Source organism: Melanerpes formicivorus, unplaced genomic scaffold (assembly GCF_026170545.1).
Source record: "Melanerpes formicivorus ecotype bairdi unplaced genomic scaffold, bMelFor1.0.p_v2 SCAF_1935, whole genome shotgun sequence".
Classification (NCBI taxonomy): domain Eukaryota; kingdom Metazoa; phylum Chordata; class Aves; order Piciformes; family Picidae; genus Melanerpes; species Melanerpes formicivorus.
The window spans coordinates 25,525-39,357 of record NW_027144286.1 but is presented as its reverse complement, the minus strand read 5'-3'; the positions used below and the strand labels follow the sequence as shown (position 1 = coordinate 39,357).

The window sequence follows — 13,833 nt, the reverse complement described above, 5'->3', positions numbered from 1 at the left end:
GGAAGAAGGGAGAGGGAAGAAGGGAGAGGGAAGAAGGGAGAGGGAAGAAGGGAGAGGGAAAAAGGGAGAGGGAAAAAGGGAGAGGGGAGGGAAGCAGAGGGAAGAGTAAGAGGAAGGAGGGAGAGGGAAGAAGGGAGAGGGAAGGAAGGGAGAGGGCAAAGTCCAAAGCCCAAAGCAGGAGAAGCTTCCAAAGCTCTCCTGGAGGAGCCCAAGAGGTCCCCACTGGGTCCCTCCCTCTCCCTCCCCTCTCCCCTCCCCCTCTCCCCCTCTCCCTCCCCCCCCTCAAAGTGAAGTCCAAGGCCCCAGGCCTGAGGCCTTCTGAAGGCCCCAAGGGGAGCTGAGAGTCCAGGGAGTTCCTCTCTCCCCTCCTGGGTTGCTTCTTCCTCCTCTTGGAGGAGGAGGGAGGGAGAGAGGGAGGGAGGAAGTTGGCCTCCCACCCCCAGGCAGCTCCTGGAAGGTCTTCTGCTGAGGGGAGGAGGAGGAAGAGGAAGAGGAAGGTCGAAAGGTGGTCCAAGAAAGTGCTGCTGGAGGCCTGAGGGGGGAGAGGGTGGGAGGTCTCCCCTGGGGGTGGTGTGGAGAGGGAGGGAAGTACCTGGAAGAGAGGTGAGAGAGGGTTAGGGAGGGGAGGGGGAGAGGGGAGGGAGAGGGGAAGGGAGAGGGAAGGGAAGGGAAGGGAAGGGAAGGGAAGGGAAGGGAAGGGAAGGGAAGGGAAGGGAAGGGAAGGGAAGGGAAGGGAAGGGAGAAGGAAGGGAAGGGAAGGGAAGGGAAGGGAAGGGAAGGGGAAGGGAAGGGAAGGGAAGGGAAGGGAAGGGAAGGGAAGGGAAGGGAAGGGAAGGGAAGGGAAGGGAAGGGAAGGGAAGGGAAGGGAAGGGAGAGGGAAGGGGAAGGGAAGGGAAGGGAAGGGAAGGGAAGGGAAGGGAAGGGAAGGGAAGGGAAGGGAAGGGAAGGGAAGGGAAGGGAAGGGAAGGGGAAGGGAAGGGAAGGGAAGGGAAGGGAAGGGAAGGGAAGGGAAGGGAAGGGGAAGGGAAAGGAGAGGGAAGGGAAGGGAAGGGAAGGGAAGGGAAGGGAAGGGAAGGGAAGGGAAGGGAAGGGAAGGGAAGGGAAGGGAAGGGAAGGGAAGGGAAGGAAGGGAAGGGAAGGGAAGGGAAGGGAAGGGAAGGGAAGGGAAGGGAAGGGAAGGGAAGGGAAGGGAAAGGAGAGGGGAGGGAAGGGAAGGGAAGGGAAGGGAAGGGAAGGGAGAGGGAGAGGGAGGAGGTTTCCCTCACCTGCTGGCTGTGCCTTGGGGCTCCCTAAGCCTCCTCTCCGTTGCCCAGGACCAGCTCCAGCTCCCCCCCGGGGGGGTCGGGGGTGCCGGAGAGGATGTCGGCCATGAGGGCTTCGTCCAGCCTCTTCCTCACCTGCTGCACCCTCTCCTCCTGCTTCCTGGAAGAGGGGGGAGGAGGAGGAGGAGGAGGGTGAGGGAGAGGTGGGGGAGGGAGGAGGAGGAAGGAAGGAGGAGGGAGGGAGGAGGTGGGAGGAAGGAGGAAGGAGGAAAGGGAGGAGGAAAGGGAGGAGGAAAGGGAGGAGGAAAGGGAGGAGGAAAGGGAGGAGGAAAGGGAGGAAGAGGGAAGAAGGAGGAGGGAAGGGAGGAGGAGGAAGGAGGAGGAGGGAAGGAGGAAAGGAAGGAGGAGGAAGGAGGAGGAGAAGGGAGGAGGAGAAGGGAGGAGGAGAAGGGAGGAGGAGGAAAGGAAGGAGGAGGAAAGGAAGGAGGAGGAAAGGAAGGAGGAGGAAAGGAAGGAGGGGTAAAGGGAGGAGGAGGAAAGGAGGAGGAAAGGAGGAGGAGGAAAGGAGGAGAAGGAAAGGAGAAAGAAGGAGGAGGAGGAAAGGGAGGAGGAGGGAAGGAGTAGGAGGGAAGGAGGAGGAGGAAAGGAGGAGGAGGAAAGGAGGAGGAGGAAAGGAAGGAGGAGGAAGGAGGAGAAGGGAGGAGGAGGAGGAAAGGAGGAGGAGGAAAGGAGGAGGAGGAAAGGAAGGAGGAGGAAGGAGGAGAAGGGAGGAGCAGAAGGAAAGGAGGAGAAGGAAAGGAGGAGGAGGAAAGGAGGAGGAGGAAAGGAGGAGGAGGAAAGGAAGGAGGAGTTCATTTCATTTCATTTCATTTCATTTCATTTCATTTCGTTTAGTTTCATTTCGTTTCGTTTCGTTTCCTTTCGTTTCGTTTTCCCACCTCACAATTTCCTTTCATCTCATTTCATTTCATTTTATTTCGTTTTGTTTTGTTTCGTTTCGTTTCATTCAGTTTCATTTTGTTTCATTTTCTTTCGTTTTCCACCACACAACTTCATTTAATTTCATTTCATTTTATCTCATCTCATTTCATTTCATTTCATTTCATCTCATTTCATTTCATTTCATTTTGTTTCATTTCCCACTACAAAATTTCATTTCATTTAATTTCGTTTTGTTTCATTTTGTTTCGTTTTGTTTCAATTTCCTCCACACAATTTCATTTCATTTCATTTCATTTCATTTCATTTCATTTCATTTCATTTCATTTCGTTTCGTTTCGTTTCGTTTCATTTCGTTCCGTTCCATTTTGTTTCGTTATGACTCATTTCATTTCTTTATCCACCACACAATTTCATGTCATTTCATTTCCTTTCCCTTCATTTCATTTCATTTCATTTCATTTCATTTCATTTCATTTCATTTAGTTTCATTTAGTTTCGTTTCTTTTCGTTTTGTTTCATTTTCCACCACACCAATTCTGTGGAGGAAAATGAAATGAAATGAAATGAAATGAAATGAAATGAAAGGAAATGAAAGGAAATGAAGTTGTGTGGTGGAAAACGAAACAAAATGCAACAAAACGAAACGAAATGAAATTAAATGAAATTAAATTCTGAGGTGGAAAACGAAACAAAACAAAATGAAACAAAACAAAACAAAATGAAATGAAACAAAATGAAATTAAATGATATGAAATGAAATGAAATTGTGTGGTGGAAAATGAAACAAAACGAAACGAAACGAAATGAAATGAAATGAAATGAAATGAAATGAAATGAAATGAAATGAAAAGAAATGAAATGAAATGAAATGAAATGAGATGAAATTAAATGATATGAAATTGCGTGGTGGAAAATTAAATTAAATTAAATTAAATTAAATTAAATTAAATTAAATTAAATTAAATTAAATTAAATTAAATTATATGAAATAAAATGAAATTGTGTGGTGGAAATCGAAACAAAACAAAATGAAACGAAAAGAAATTAAACTAAATGAAATGAAATGAAATAGAATGAAATGAAATGAAATGAAATGAAATGAAATGAAATTGTGAGGTGGAAAATGAAATTAAATGAAATTAAATCAAATGAAATGAAATTAAATGGAATGAAATGAAATGAAATTAAATTCTGTGGTGGAAAATTAAATGAAATGAAATGAAATTAAATTAAATTAAATTAAATTAAATCATATGAAATGAAATTAAATTGTGTGGTGGAAAACTAAACAAAACTAAACGAATTAAAACGCATCAAAACCAAATGAATCCAAACTAAATGAAATGGAACGAAACAAAATGAAACAAAATGGAATGAAATGAAATGTAATGAAATGAAATTGTGAGGTAGAAAATGAAATGAAATGAAATGGCATGAAATGAAATGCAATGCAATGAAATAGTGTGGTGAAAATCAAAACAAAATGAAACGAAACAAAACAAAACAAAACAAAATGAAATGAAATGAAATGAAATGAAATGAAATTAAATTAAATGGAATGAAATGAAATGAAATGAAATGAAATGGAATGGAATGAAATGAAATGAAATGAAATTAAATGGAATGGAATGAAATGAAATGAAATGAAATGAAATGAAATGAAATGAAATGAAATGAAATGAAATGAGATGAAGTGAACTGAAATTGTGTGGTGGAAAATGAAATGAAATGAAAAGAAATGAAAAGAAATGAAAAGAAATGAAATGAAATGAAATGAAATGAAATGAAATTAAATGGAATGGAATGAAATGAAATGAAATGAAATGAAATGAAATGAAATGAAATTAAATTAAATTAAATGAAATGGAATGGAATGAAATGGAATGGAATGGAATGAAATGAAATGAAATGAAATGAAATGAAATGAAATGAAATGAAATGAAATGAGATGAAGTGAACTGAAATTGTGTGGTGGAAAATGAAATGAAATGAAATTAAAGTGAATTAAATCATATGAAATCAAATTAAATTGTGTGGTGGAAAACAAAACGAAACTAAACGAATTGAAATGCATAGAAACCAAATGAATCCAAACTAAATGAAACGTAACAAAACTAAATGAAACAAAACAAAATGAAACAAAATGAAAATGAAACAAAACAAAACAAAACGAAATGAAATAAAATTAAATGAAAAGAAATGATGAAACATAATAATATGAAATAAAATAAAATGACATAAAATGAGATGAGATGAGATGAGATGAGATGAGATGAGATGAGATGAGATGAGATGAGATGAGATGAGATGAGATGAAATGAAATGAAATGAAATGAAATGGAATGAAATGAAATGGAATGGAATGGAATGAAACGAAATGAAATGAAATGAAATGAAATGAAATGGAATGAGATGAAGTGAACCGAAATTGTATGATGGAAAATGAAATGAAATGAAATGAAATGAAATGAAATGAAATGGAATGGAATGGAATGGAATGAAATGAAATGGAATGGAATGGAATGAGATGAAATGAAATGAAATGAAATGAAATGAAATGAAATGAAATGAAATGAAATGAAATGAAAATGAAATGAAATGAAATGAAATGGAATGGAATGAAATGAAATGAAATGGAATGGAATGGAATGGAATGAAATGAAATGGAATGGAATGGAATGGAATGAAATGAAATGCAATGAAATGAAATGAAATGAAATGAAATGAAATGAAATGAAATGAAATGAAATGAAATGAAATGAAATGGAATGGAATGGAATGGAATGAAATGAAATGAAAATGAAATGGAATGGAATGGAATGAAATGAAATGGAATGGAATGGAATGGAATGAAATGAAATGAAATGAAATGAAATGAAATGAAATGAAATGAAATGAAATGAAATGAAATGAGATGAAATGAAATGAAATGGAATGGAATGAAATGAAATGAAACAATGAAATGAAATGAAATGAAATGAAATGAAATGAAATGAAATGAAATGAAATGAAATGAAATGAAATGAAATGGAATGGAATGAAATGGAATGAAATGAAATGAAATGAAATGAAATGAAATGGAATGAAATGGAATGAAATGAAATGAAACAATGAAATGAAATGAAATGAAATGAAATGAAATGAAATGAAATGAAATGAAATGAAATGAAATGGAATGGAATGAAATGAAATTAAATGAAATGAAATGAAATTAAATTAAATGAAATGAAACGAAATGAAATAATGAAATGAAATGAAATGAAATGAAATGAAATGAAATGAAATGAAATGAAATGAAATTAAATGAAATTAAATTAAATGAGAAGAAGTGAACTGAAATTGTGTGGTGGAAAATGAAATGAAATGAAATTAAAGGTTAGGAAGGAGGTTGAACTTGCTGGAACGAGTCCAGAGAAGGGCAACGAAGTTAGTGAGGGGGCTTGGAAGACAGCCCTGTGAGGAGAGGCTGAGGGAGCTGGGGTTGCTTAGCCTGGAGAGGAGGAGGCTCAGGGGTGACCTTCTTGCTCTCTCCAAGTGCCTGAAGGGGGGGTTGTAAAGAGGGCAGAGGTTGGTCTCTTCTCCCAGGCAGCCAGCAGCAGAAGAAGAGGACACAGTCTCAGGCTGCACCAGGGGAAGTTGAGGCTGGAGGTCAGGAGGAAGTTTTCACGGAGAAAGTGATTGCCCATTGGAATGAACTGCCCCGGGGCGGGGCGGGGAGGGCCGGACGGCGGCGGCAGCAAGCGCCGGCGGGGGGAGCAGGCTAGGGAGAGAGGGCGAGCGGCACGCGGTAGGGGCTGGGGTGTTTTTGGGGTGGGGGGGCGTTTGGGGGGATTAGCGGGCGGGCGGGCAGCCGAGCCATGCGGCAAGCCGGGGCGCGGGGCGAGGGGCGGCTTTAGGGCCGGAGGAGCGGAGCGCAACCTCCCCCCTGCAGTTGCCAATGTGGGAAGGGGAAGCCGTGGCGGCTTTGGCGGGGGGTGCCCAGCGGCTAGCGGCTTCGGGGGGGCAGGGAGCGGCAGCGGGGGGGGGAGGGGGGGGGCAGCGGCAAGAGATAACGGCGGGCGGGGGGGGGGGCTCCTCGCAAACCGGGTAACGGGGGCCGGGTGGTGTGGGGGGCCGGGGGGGTGGCAGCAGCGGCAAGAGGCAAGGGCAAGGACTTGCCGTGGCCGGCGGCCGGTTGCCGGGTGGGGGGGAGCGAGGAGAGGCGGGGCGCAGCGGCCGGGGGCAGCGCCGGATGGCAGCGGGGGGGCCGGGCGGGGCGGGGTGGGGTAGGCGTCGAGCGGCAAGCTCTCGGCTGCAGTGAATGTTCGGCGGGGTGGGGGTGGGGGCCTAGGCTAGCACTGACAGGCCTTGACAGGCTGGAGAGTTGGGCACAAGCCAAGCTCATGAAGTTCAAGAAGAGCAAGGGCAGGGTCCTGCAGCTGGGTCGAGGCAATCCCAGGCACAAATGCAGGCTGGGCAGGGACTGGCTGGAAAGCAGCCCTGAGGAGAGAGCCTTGGGGGTGCTGGGGGACAAAAAGCTCAGCAGGAGCTCTCAATGTGCTCTTGCAGCACGCAAAGCCAATCAGCTCCTGGGCTGCAGCAGGAGAAGTGTGGCCAGCAGGTGGAGGGAGGTGATCCTCCCCCTCTCCTCAGCCCTGGGGAGACCCCGCCTGGATTACTGTGTCCAGTTCTGGAGCCCATATTCCAAGAGGGATGTGGAGGGTGCTGGAACGTGTCCAGAGAAGGGCCACAAGGATGAGCAGAGGGCTGGAGCATCTCTCCTGTGAGGACAGACTGAGGGAGTTGGGGCTGTTCAGTCTGGAGAAGAGAAGGCTCCCAGGTGACCTCATTGTGGCCTTCCAGGATCGGAAGGGGGGCCTACAGGAAGGCTGGGGAAGGACTTCTCAGGATCTCAGGTAGTGATAGGACTAGGGGGAATGGAATGAAGCTGGAGGTGGGGAGATTCAGGCTAGATGTGAGGAGGAGGTTCTTCAGCATGAGAGTGGTGAAACCCTGGAATGGGTTGTCCAGGGAGGTGGTCGAGGCCCCGTCCCTGGGGGTGTTTAAGAGCAGGCTGGATGAGGCTCTGTCCAGCCTGATCTAGTGTGGGGTGTCCCCTGCCCATGGCAGGGGGGTTGGAACTAGATGATCCTTGTGGGTCCCTTCCAACCCTGAATGAAACTATGAAACTATGTCTATTTTAATAGATGAATCTGTCTGTTTGCCGTCTCTTGAAGGTCACCTGGTGGTGTTGGGGCGCGCCTCCGGCAAACTCGCTCTGCGCCCAGCGCTGTGTTGCCTTTCTTTGCTAATGAAGTGGTCATACATTTTCAGCAGTGAGTTTGCTTCTCCCAATTCGGTGCCCCCCGACGTGATTGCCCTGCCTGTGACGACTGCACGGACTTTATCTTAAGGGGGGGGGGGGCGCCCCCACCGATTTCGGCGGCCCGGAAGAAGGATCCCGGAAGCCTCTCGGAAGGTGGTGAGACTCAGCCAAAAGTTGTAAGGTAAAGGCAAGGGAAGGAGCTCCCAACTGTGGCGACTGCCTGGAGTTGTAGTGCACAAAGAGCCGGGCAAGAAAAGGGCTGTAAGGATTGTGCGGTTGGGCGGGGATTGAGGTCAGTGAGAGCGTGTGCGTGAGACGTGAGCTGGCCAGTCCGGTCTCACGAAGGGATTGTGGAGTCCTTCTCCCTGCGTTTCCAAGCTCTGGCGAGGGACTCGGCCAGGGAAGGGACGAAGCGGTTGGGGACGGAAAGCGTGGCCCTCGGGAAACGGGGCAGGGGTCGGGTAAAGAGAGCAGCCCCGGGAAAAAGGGGAGCGAAAGGGTCCCCAGGGCCATACGCCCGGACAGCCCTCTGGGGTTCCAGTTAGCGGAGTGGGAAGAGAATCCGAATCCGCGGGATAAAGCTCAGGGAGCAGTGAGAGATTATTGGAGGGAGAAATGGGCTAGAGAGAAGAGCAGAGCAGACAATTTGTTGTGGCCCCCATAGGGGTCCTCGGAAGGATGGATCTGGCAGGCTCTCAACCTTCTGTTAAGAATGAGGAGCCTTTTCATCAGGAGGAGAGGGAATATGCCGCTGGCTGGCAAGGCAGCGTCTGGTCAGCAGCGGCAGTAACTGATTTGAAGGTGGAGGAAGAGGAAGAGGAAGAGGAAGAGGAAGAGGAAGAGGAAGAGGAAGAGGAAGAGGAAGAGGAAGAGGAAGAGGAAGAGGAAGAGGAAGAGGAAGAGGAAGAGGAAGAGGAAGAGGAAGAGCCAGAACCTGAAAAGTGGGAACCACTGCATCACTTACCCCCCACCTTATAACCCTGCAGTCCCTGCAGCCCCCCATCCTCCCTCCAGACCCCCTCATCCCTACAGCCCCCCTCCTCCTTGCAGACCCCCTCCTCCCTCCGGGACCCCCTCCTCCCTCCAGACCCCCCTCCTCCCTACAGCCCCCCTTCTCCCTCCAGACCCCCCCTCCTCCCTACAGGTCCCGTCCTCCCTGCAGCACCTTTCCTCCCTACAGCCCCCCTCCTCCATGCAGCCCCCCTCCTCCCTACTGTCCCCCCTCCTCCCTGCAGCCCCCCTCCTCGCTGCAGCCCGGAAGAGGAAGAGGAAGAGGAAGAGGAAGAGCCAGAACCTGAAAAGTGGGAACCACTGCATCACTTACCCCCACCTTATAACCCAGCAGTCCCTGCAGCCCCCCTTCCTCCCTCCAGACCCCCCTCCTCCCTACGGCCTCCGTCCTCCCTACAGCCCCCCTCCTCACTGCAGCCCCCCTTCCTCCCTACAGCCCCCGTTCTCCCTGCAGCCCCCCCTCCTCCCTGCAGCCCCCTTCCTCCCTCCAGACCCCCCTGCTCCCTGCAGCCCCCCCTCCTACCTGCAGCCCCCTTCCTCCCTCCAGACCCCCTGCTCCCTGCAGACCCCCTCCTCCCTACAGCCCCCGTCCTACCTGCAGCACCTTTCCTCCCTACAGCCCCCCTCCTCCATGCAGCCCCCCTCCTCCCTCCAGTCCCCCATTCTCTCTACAGCCCCCCTTCTCCCTGCAGCCCCCCTCCTCCCTGCAGCCCCCCTACCCCCTACAGCCCCCCTCCTCCCTATAACCCCTTTCGTCCCTACAGCCCCCCTAGCCCCTACAGCCCCCCCTCCTCCCTGCAGCCCCCCTCCTCCCTGCAGACCCCCCTCCTCCCTGCAGCCCCCCTCCTCCCTACAACCCCTTTCGTCCCTACAGCCCCCCTAGCCCCTACAGCCCCCCTCCTCCCTTCAGCCCCCCTCCTCCCTGCAGCCCCCCCTATCCCCTACAGCCCCCCTCCTCCCTACAGCCCCCCTCCTCCCTACAACCCCTTTCGTCCCTACAGCCCCCCGTCCTCGCTACAGACCCCCATTCTCCCTACAGCCCCTTTCCTGCCTACAGCCCCCCTTCTCCCTGCAGCCCGCCTACCCCCTATGGCCCGCCCTTCTCCCTACAGCCGCCCTACTCCCTACAGCCCCCCTCCTCCCTGCAGCCCCCCTCCTCCCTACAGCCCCTTTCCTCCCTACAGCCCCCCTTCTCCCTGCAGCCCCCCAACCCCCTAGAGCCCCCCTCCTCCCTACAGCCCCCCTCCTCCCTACAGCCCCCTTTCCTCCCCACAGCCCCCCTTCTCCCTGCAGCCCCCCTACCCCCTACAGCCCCCCTCCTCCCTACAGCCCTCCTCCTCCCTACAGCCCCCCCATTCTCTCTACAGCCCCCCTTGTCCCTGCAGCCCCCCTCCTCCCTGCAGCCCCCCCTCCTCCCTGCAGCCCCCCCTACCCCCTACAGCCCCCCTCCTCCCTACAGCCCCCCTCCTCCCTGCAGCCCCCCCTACCCTCTACACCCCCACTCCTCCACCACCAGCCTCCCTCCTCCCTCCAGCCCCCCGTCCTCCCTCCAGCCTCCCTCCTCCCTGCAGCCCCCCCTCCTCCCTACAGCCCCTTTCCTCCCCTAGAGCCCCCCCTCCTAGCTGCAGCCCTTCTCCTCCCTACAGCCACCCTCCTCGCTGGAGACCCCCTCCTCCCTACAGCCCCCCATGCTCCCTACAGCCCCCCCTCCTCCCTACAGACCCCCTCCTCCCTACAGCCCCCCGTCCTCCCTCCAGCCCCCCGTCCTTCAGAACCCAACCTTTCATGAGAGACGCTTGAAGAAAACAACACTTAATAAAAGTAGGTTGCGTGCCGACTGCCTCTCTTCATTTACGCCGCGGCGGGGGGGGGGGGGGGCCGGGCGGGCGATACCAGGCGGCCCTCGGCCCGGGGACCACGTTCCAGCCGCAGGCTGGATGAGGCTCTGTCCAGCCTGATCTAGTGTGGGGTGTCCCTGCCCATGGCAGGGGGGTTGGAACTAGATGATCCTTGTGGTCCCTTCCAACCCTGAATGAAACTATGAAACTAGGAAGGCTCTCTCCTCAGGGCTGCTTTCCAGCCAGTCCCTGCCCAGCCTGCATTTGTGCCTGGGATTGCCTCGACCCAGCTGCAGGACCCTGCCCTTGCTCTTATTGAACTTCATGAGGTTGGCTTGTGCCCAACTCGCCAGCCTGTCAAGGCCTGTCAGTGCTAGCCTAGGCCCCCCCACGCACCCCCACCCCGCCGAACATTCACTGCAGCCGAGAGCTTGCCGCTCGACGCCTACCCCACCCGCCCCGCCCGGCCCCCCCGCTGCCATCCGGCGCTGCCCCGGCCGCTGCGCCCCGCCTCTCCTCGCTCCCCCCACCCGGCAACCGGCCGCCGGCCACGGCAAGTCCCAGGGCAGGGAACAGGTGCTGCCGGCACCCCGTGCTGCCTGCCGGCTTCCCTCCGCTGCATCCCCCCGCCGCCGGCTAATGAATAAAATGAAATGAAATGAAATGAAATAGAATGAAATTAAATTAAATGAAATTAAATGAAATTAAATTAAATTTTGTGGTGGAAAACGAAACAAAATGAAATGAAACGAAATAAAATGAAATTGTGAGGTGGAAAATGAAATGAAATGAAATTAAATCAAAAGAAATGAAATGAAATGGAATGAAATGAAATGAAATTCTGTGGTGGAAAATGAAATGAAATGAAATGAAATTAAATTAAATTAAATCATATGAAATGAAATTAAATTGTGTGGTGGAAAACTAAACAAAACTAAACTAATTGAAACGCATCAAAACCAAATGAATCCAAACTAAATGAAACGTAACGAAACGAAATGAAACGAAATGGAATGAAATGAAATGAAATGAAATGAAATGAAATGAAATTGTGAGGTAGAAAAGGAAATGAAATTAAATGACTTGAAATGAAATGCAATGCAATGAAATTGTGTGGTGAAAATCGAAACAAAATGAAATGAAATGAAACAAAACAAAACAAAACAAAACGAAATGAAATGAAATGAAATGAAATGAAATGAAATGAAATGATATTAAATGAAATGAAATGAAATTGTGTGGAGGAAAATGGCCCGCAAAGCCAATCAGCTCCTGGGCTGCAGCAGGAGAAGTGTGGCCAGCAGGTGGAGGGAGGTGATCCTCCCCCTCTCCTCAGCCCTGGGGAGACCCTGCCTGGATTACTGTGTCCAGTTCTGGAGCCCCTATTCCAAGAGGGATGTGGAGGTGCTGGAACGTGTCCAGAGAAGGGCCACAAGGATGATCAGAGGGCTGGAGCACCTCTCCTGTGAGGACAGACTGAAGGAGTTGGGGCTGTACAGTGTGCAGAAGAGAAGGCTCCGAGGTGACCTCATTGTCGCCTTCCAGTATCTGAAGGGGGCCTACAGGAAGGCTGGGGAAGGACTTCTCAGGATCTCAGGTAGTGATAGGACTAGGGGGAATGGAATGAAGCTGGAGGTGGGGAGATTGAGGCTAGATGTGAGGAGGAGGTTCTTCACCTTATAACCCTGCAGTCCCTGCAGCCCCCCCTCCTCCCTGCAGACCCCCTCCTCCCTACAGCCCCCTTCCTCCCTCCAGACCCCCTCCTCCCTCCAGACCCCCCTCCTCCCTACAGCCCCCCTCCTCCCTGCAGTCCCCCATTCTCTCTACAGCCCCCCTTCTCCCTGCTATCCCCCCCCTCCTTGCAGCCCCCCTCCTCCCTACAGCCCCTTTCCTCCCTACAGACCCCCGGCCTCCCTACAGCCCCCCATTCTCCCTACAGCCCCCCTACCCTCTACAGCCCCCCTCCTCTCTACAGCCCCCCTCCTCGCTGCAGCCCCCCTCCTCCCTACAGCCCCCCTCCTCCCTACAGCCCCCCTACCCCCTACAGTCCCCATCCTCCCTACAGCACCCCTCCTCCCTGCAGCCCCCCAACCCCGTACAGCCCCCCCTCCTCCCTGCAGCCCCCCCTCCTCCCTACAGCCCCTTTCCTCCCTACAGCCCCCCTCCTCCCTGCAGACACCCTCCTCCCTGCAGCCCCCCTCCTCCCTACAGCCCCCCATCCTCCCTACAGCTCCCGATTCTCCCTACAGCCCCCCTCCTCCCTACAGCCCCTTTCCTCCCTGCAGACCCCCTCCTCCCTGCAGCCCCCCTCCTCCCTACAGCCCCCCATTCTCCCTACAGCCCCCCTCCTCCCTACAGCCCCCCTGCTCCCTACAGCCCCCGTCCTCCCTACAGCCCCCCATTCTCCCTACAGCCCCCCCTCCTCCCTACAGCCCCTTTCCTCCCTACAGCCCCCCTTCTCCCTGCAGCCCCCCTACCCCCTAGAGCCCCCCTCCTCCCTACAGCCCCCCTCCTCCCTACAGCCCCTTTCCTCCCCACAGCCCCCCTTCTCCCCGCAGCCCCCCTACCCCCTACAGCCCCCCTCCTCCCTACAGCCCTCCTCCTCCCTACGGCCCCCCATTCTCTCTACAGCCCCCCTTGTCCCTGCAGCCCCCCTCCTCCCTGCAGCCCCCCCTCCTCCCTGCAGCCCCCCTCCTCCCTGCAGCCCCCCCTACCCTCTACAGCCCCCCTCCTCCCTACAGCCCCCCTCCTCCCTCCAGCCCCCCGTCCTCCCTCCAGCCCCCCTCCTCCCTGCAGCCCCCCTCCTCCCTGCAGCCCCCCTCCTCCCTAGAGCCCCCCTCCTCCCTACAGCTCCCCATTCTCCCTACAGCCCCCCCTCCTCCCTACAGCCCCTTTCCTCCCTAGAGCCCCCCTCCTAGCTGCAGCCCTTCTCCTCCCTACAGCCACCCTCCTCGCTGGAGACCCCCTCCTCCCTACAGCCCCCCCATGCTCGCTACAGACCCCCTCCTCCCTACAGACCCCCTCCTCCCTACAGCCCCCCGTCCTCCCTCCAGCCCCCCGTCCTTCAAGGTTTCGTGCCGACTGCCTCTCTTCATTTACGCCGCGGCGGGGGTGGGGGGGGGTTGGGGGGGGGGGGGGCCGGACGGGCGATACCAGGCGGCCCTCGTCCCGGGGACCATGTTCCAGCCGCAGGCTGGATGAGGCTCTGTCCAGCCTGATCTAGTGTGGGGTGTCCCTGCCCATGGCAGGGGGGTTGGAACTAGATGATCCTTGTGGTCCCTTCCAACCCTGAATGAAACTATGAAACTAGGAAGGCTCTCTCCTCAGGGCTGCTTTCCAGCCAGTCCCTGCCCAGCCTGCATTTGTGCCTGGGATTGCCTCCACCCAGCTGCAGGACCCTGCCCTTGCTCTTATTGAACTTCATAAGGTTGGCTTGTGCCCAACTCTCCAGCCTGTCAAGGCCTGTCAGTGCTAG

The 13,833-nt window shown here is 52.6% G+C and overlaps 2 long non-coding RNA genes across 6 annotated transcripts; one reads left to right on the top strand and one right to left on the bottom strand.

Annotated features, from left to right (window-relative positions):
- Positions 1–6: 6 nt before the first annotated feature.
- On the bottom strand, positions 7–10,670 carry LOC137461378 (uncharacterized). The gene is made up of 3 exons (XR_010993358.1): positions 10,301–10,670; positions 1,266–1,422; positions 7–592 (listed from the first exon to the last, which is right to left on the bottom strand). It is a non-coding gene; the product is annotated as an uncharacterized lncRNA (long non-coding RNA).
- LOC137461377 (uncharacterized) lies at positions 5,784–8,882 on the top strand. Of its 5 annotated transcripts, XR_010993354.1 has the most exons (4): positions 5,924–5,991; positions 7,518–7,690; positions 8,174–8,450; positions 8,745–8,882. It is a non-coding gene; the product is annotated as an uncharacterized lncRNA (long non-coding RNA). The 5 variants fall into 5 exon arrangements; XR_010993356.1 differs by lacking the exon at positions 5,924–5,991 and adding an exon at positions 5,784–5,852 and having other exon boundaries at positions 8,174–8,882; XR_010993353.1 differs by having other exon boundaries at positions 8,174–8,882.
- Positions 10,671–13,833: the final 3,163 nt, after the last annotated feature.